Source organism: Oncorhynchus nerka, linkage group LG2 (assembly GCF_034236695.1).
Source record: "Oncorhynchus nerka isolate Pitt River linkage group LG2, Oner_Uvic_2.0, whole genome shotgun sequence".
NCBI classification, from domain to species: Eukaryota; Metazoa; Chordata; class Actinopteri; order Salmoniformes; family Salmonidae; genus Oncorhynchus; species Oncorhynchus nerka.
The window spans coordinates 358,478-364,564 of NC_088397.1; positions in this window are offsets into that span (position 1 = coordinate 358,478).

Consider the following 6,087-nt stretch of genomic DNA (forward strand, 5'->3'; position numbering starts at 1 on the left):
TTGTTTCTCTATGGTGTAGTAGGTCAAGGCGTGACTAGGGGTTATTCTAGTTCATAATTTCTATGTTGTGTTCTAGTTTATATTTTCTACGTTGGTGTTTTGTATGATTCCCAATTAGAGGCAGCTGGTATTCGTTGTCTCTAATTGAGGATCATATTTAAGTTGTTATTTTTCCCACCTGTGTTTGTGGGATATTATTTTCTGCATGTTCGTTTATTTGATTTATTTAGTTTAGTTTAAGTTTCACTTTGGAATAAAGATGTGGAACTATACATCCCCTGCGCCTTGGTCCGTCTCTCCTCACGTTCGTGACAGAATATGAAAAATAATGAGAATCAAAATTGTCAACGGGAGAACAGTAACAGCAATAACCAAGGGTAAAAAAAACAAGACATTGAACAATAAGCATACATTAGAGGACATGTGCAGGTTGATTGGTCTGTCAGACACTGTCCCTCATCTTATGGCAGGCAGCAATGTAGTGCGCTACCAACCCACAGCTCTCTGCGTCCCCCCCCAACAGGACGGGTAGCCTATCCTCATCAGAGAGGTCTTCAATGTAGTGCGCTGCCAACCCACAGCTCTCTGCGTCCTCCCCCAACAGGACGGGTAGCCTATCCTCATCAGAGAGGTCTTCAATGTAGTGGTCTGCCAACCCACAGCTCTCTGCGTCCTCCCCCAACAGGACGGGTAGCCTATCCTCATCAGAGAGGTCTTCAATGTAGTGCGCTGCCAACCCACAGCTCTCTGCGTCCTCCCCCAACAGGACGGGTAGCCTATCCTCATCAGAGAGGTCTTCAATGTAGTGCGCTGCCAACCCACAGCTCTCTGCGTCCTCCCCAACAGGACGGGTAGCCTATCCTCATCAGAGAGGTCTTCAATGTAGTGCGCTACCAACCCACAGCTCTCTGCGTCCTCCCCAACAGGACGGGTAGCCTATCCTCATCAGAGAGGTCTTCAATGTAGTGCGCTGCCAACCCACAGCTCTCTGCGTCCTCCCCAACAGGACGGGTAGCCTATCCTCATCAGAGAGGTCTTCAATGTAGTGCGCTGCCAACCCACAGCTCTCTGCGTCCTCCCCCAACAGGACGGGTAGCCTATCCTCATCAGAGAGGTCTTCAATGTAGTGCGCTACCAACCCACAGCTCTCTGCGTCCTCCCCCAACAGGACGGGTAGCCTATCCTCATCAGAGAGGTCTTCAATGTAGTGCGCTACCAACCCACAGCTCTCTGCGTCCTCCCCCAACAGGACGGGTAGCCTATCCTCATCAGAGAGGTCTTCAATGTAGTGGTCTGCCAACCCACAGCTCTCTGCGTCCTCCCCCAACAGGACGGGTAGCCTACTCTCATCAGAGAGGTCTTCAATGTAGTGCGCTACCAACCCACAGCTCTCTGCGTCCTCCCCCAACAGGACGGGTAGCCTATCCTCATCAGAGAGGTCTTTGAAACCTTGAATAATAATAACCTCTCTCCCCTCTCTCTCTCTCTCTGTCTCTCTCTCTCTCTCTCTCTCTCTCCCCTCTCTCTCCATCTCTCTCCCCTCTCTCTCCCTCTCTCTCTCTCTCTCTCTCTCTCTGTCTCTCTCTCTCTCTCTCTCTCTGTCTCTCTCTCTCTCTCTCTCTCTCTCTCCATCTCTCTCCATCTCTCTCCCCTCTCTCTCTCCTCTCTCTCTCTCTCTGTCTCTCTCTCTCTCTCTCTCTCTGTCTCTCTCTCTCTCTCTCTCTCTCTCCCCTCTCTCTCCATCCTCTCTCTCCCCTCTCTCTCCTCTCTCTCTCTCTGTCTCTCTCTCTCTCTCTCTCTCTCTCTCTCTCTCCCCTCTCTCTCCTCTCTCTCTCCTCTCTCTCTCTCCTCTCTCTCTCTCTCTCTCCCCTCTCTCTCCTCTCTCTCCCCTCTCTCTCCTCTCTCTCCCCCTCTCTCTCCCTCTCTCTCCCCTCTCTCTCTCTCTCTCTCTCTCTCTCTCTCTCTCTCTCTCTCTCTCTCTCTCTCTCTCTGTCTCTCTCTCTCTCTCCATCTCTCTCCCCTCTCTCTCCATCTCTCTCCCCTCTCTCTCCTCTCTCTCCCCTCTCTCTCCCTCTCTCTCTCTCTCCTCTCTCTCCCTCTCTCTCCTCTCTCTCCCCTCTCTCCTCTCTCTCTCTCTCTCTCTCTCTCTCTCTCTCTCTCTCTCTCTCTCTCTCTCTCTCTCTCTCTCCATCTCTCTCCCCTCTCTCTCCTCTCTCTCCCCTCTCTCTCAATTCAATTCAATTCAAGGGATTTATTGGCATGGGAAACATGTGTTAACATTGCCAAAGCAAGTGAGGTAGATATTATACAAAAGTGAAATAAACAATAGAAATTAACAGTTAACATTACACATATAGAAGTTTCAAAACAATAAAGACATTACAAATGTCATATTATATATATACAGTGTTTTAACAATGTACAAATGGTTAAAGGACACAAGATAAAATAAATAAACATAAATATGGGTTGTATTTACAATGGTGTTTGTTCTTCACTGGTTGCCCTTTTCTCGTGGCAACAGGTCACAAATCTTGCTGCTGTGATGTCACACTGGAATTTCACCCAGTAGATATGGGAGTTTTTCAAAATTGGATTTGTTTTCGAATTCTTTATGGATCTGTGTAATCTGAGGGAAATATGTCTCTCTAATATGGTCTTACATTGGGCAGGAGGTTAGGAAGTGCAGCTCAGTTTCCACTTCATTTTGTGGGCAATGAGCACATAGCCTGTCTTCTCTTGAGAGCCATGTCTGCCTACGGCGGCCTTTCTCAATAGCAAGGCTATGTTCACTGAGTCTGTAGTCAAATATTTCCTTAATGTTCTGGTCAGTCACAGTGGTCTCTCTTCCTCTCTCTCATCCACTAGCAGCGGTAGGAAAAACCCAGTGACGTTTCTCGCGCTCATTATTCTCATCAAAAAGATGTTCACTTTTCTCTCTCTGACGCGCGTGAACACCGGACGTCTGACGCCACCTGGGTCTCTTATAAAAGTCACCGGGAGGGACGATCTCAGCACGTAGCTCTTGGTCGATCATTACTTAGTTTTCAAGCAGGGTACCGGACACTGGCCAGTGTCTATCTGTACATCCGTTCGTTGAGAAGCGGCTTTCACCTCAAGTGTCCGGTAGAACCAAGAGACATTTCAGGTAACTTGTCTATTTTCTCATGTTGTTGTTGCTGAAGACATGTTAAACCACGTAAAGGAATCTCTACATCATTGTAAAGTAAATCAGTCTATATCATTATACATGTGTTTTGCCATTGCTCCAGATACAGTCTATATCATCATTGTCCGATTTGAGGAGGGTTCTGTTTAAAAAGGACACATTTGATATTTTAAATACTCACGTCAGATGTTTGTAGTGATATTGCAACTCTCCCATCAGAAGACGAAGCCAGTTTAACGCCTCAACAGCTCCACGGACTGTCTGACGGTTGTGCGTAATGGGCTTTTTTACGCACATACATAGAGACTGTGGAAACCAGTCGGGGATTTAAAAAAAATGAAGACTGTTGTCTTATTTATGACGTTATAAAATAGTAACATAATAAATCTAATTACACAAGTATAATGTTTTTTTGTCTTTATTTTGGTATTTTAGTCTATTCATCCATCCTTTCACTGCCACTCAATTCAATGGCCCACTTTCTCTCCGCACCCCCATCCACGCAGGTCTCAATGCCACCCGGTTTCTAGCGAAGACACGCGGCTCAACTCGAGCTAAAACAAGACAAGATGACCGGTATCCACGTGGAGGGACTGGCGGCGATCGCCCTCTTCTACGTTCTGATCCTTGCGGTGGGGATCTGGGCAGCGTGGAAGAACAAACACGCCGGGGAGGCGGAGGGCACAGACCGCAGTGAAACCATCATGGTCGGCGGAAGGGACATTGGTTTATTTGTTGGTGGTTTCACCATGACCGGTGAGTTTCATTGTGTGAATGATTGACAGTCGATGTTTACCATGACCGGTGAGTTTCATTGTGTGAATGATTGACAGTCGATGTTTTACCATGACCGGTGAGTTTCATTGTGTGAATGATTGAGATCGGCCAGTCGATGTTCTAGTTGTAAGTTGATTTCTAAATAAAGTAACAGAATGTTGTAGGATTATACCCTTTTTTAAATGTTTTACTTTTTAAATGTTTTACTTGATTAATATAAAAACCGGTTGTAAAAAATGTATTGGCTACTTCAATTTAATAACTCATATGCTCGATGGTAAAAGGCTTTTATTAACTAAGGACACTAACTAACATGTTGAATTGCAACATTGAACAGTTTTAGTTTACAGATTTTTTTTTAAATACATTATTCCGTGAAGAAACTAATAATCAGGCCATTCTTAATTCTTATGCGCGAAATGTTGTAACCTTGTCGTTTGGATTTACACGCATCAGGTAATCATGATTTGACTCTGTGAATTACTGTAGGCTGAACCTTTATGTTTAGTTGTTGTCATTGCAGCGACCTGGGTTGGTGGCGGATACATAAACGGAACGGCAGAGTACGTCTATCTTCCTGGGTACGGCTTGGCTTGGGCACAAGCGCCTTTTGGATACGCGCTAAGTCTCGTCGTAGGTGAGTCAGCTCATTAATAATAAACAGTGCGTTCGGGAAGTATTCAGACCCCTTGAATTTTTCCCAAATTCTGTTACCTTACAGCCTTATTCTAGAATGGATTAAATTGTCAGCTGGGCAACTCAAGGACATTCAGAGACTTGTCCCGAAGCCGCTCCTGCGTTGTCTTGGCTGTGTGCTTTGGGTTGTTGTCCTGTTGGAAGGTTAACCTTCGCCCCAGTCTGAGGTCCTGAGCGCTCTGGAGCAGGTTTTCATCAAGGATCTCTCTGTACTTTGCTCCGTTCATCTTTGCCTCGATCCTGACTAGTCTCCTAGTCCCTGCCGCTGACAAAACATCCCCTCTGCATGAGGGGACATCCCCTCCACCATGCTTCACCGTAGGGATGATGCCAGGTTTCCTCCAAATGTGACGCTTGGCATTCAGGCCAAAGAGTTCAACCTTGGTTTCATCAGAACAGAGAATCTTGTTTCTCATGGTCTAAGAGTCTTTAGGTGCCTTTTGGCAAACTCCAAGAGGACTGTCATGTACCTTTTACTGAGGATTGGCTTCCTTCTGGCCACTCTACCATAAAAGGCCTGATTGGTGGAGTGCTGCAGAGATGGTTGTCCTTCTGGAAGGTTCTCCCATCTCCACAGAGGAACACTGGAGCTCTGTCAGAGTGACCATCAGGTTCTTGGTCGCCTCCCTGACCAATGACCTTCTCCCCTGATTGCTCAGTTTGGCCGGGCGGCCGGCTCTAGGAAGAGTCTTGGTGGTTCCAAACTTCTTCCATTTAAGAATGATGTTCTTGGGGAGCTTCGATGCTACAGACATTTTTTGGTACCCTTCCCCAAATCTGTACTTCGACTCAATCCTGTCTCGGCGCTCAAACGACAATTTCTTCAACTTCATGGCTTGGTTTTTGCTCTGACATGCGATGTCAACTATATGACCTTATATAGACAGGTGTGTGCTTTTCCAAATCATGTCCAATCAATTGAATTTACAACAGGTGGACTCCAATCAAGTTGTAGAAGCATCTCAAGGATGATCAATGGAAACAGGATGCACCTGAGCTCAATGCCAGGTCTCATAGCAATGGGTCTGAATTACTTGTGTAAATAAGGGGTATTGTGATGTCATTATGGGGTATTGTGATGTCATTATAGGGCTATTGTGATGTCATTATGGGGTATTGTGATGTCATTATGGGGTATTGTGATGTCATTATGGGGTATTGTGATGTCATTATGGGGGTATTGTGATGTCATTATGGGGTATTGTGATGTCATTATGGGGTATTGTGATGTCATTATAGGGGTATTGTGATGTCATTATAGGGGTATTGTGATGTCATTATGGGGTATTGTGATGTCATTATGGGGGTATTGTGATGTCATTATGGGGTATTGTGATGTCATTATGGGGTATTGTGATGTCATTATAGGGGTATTGTGATGTCATTATGGGGTATTGTGATGTCATTATGGGGTATTGTGATGTCATTATGGGGGTATTGTGATG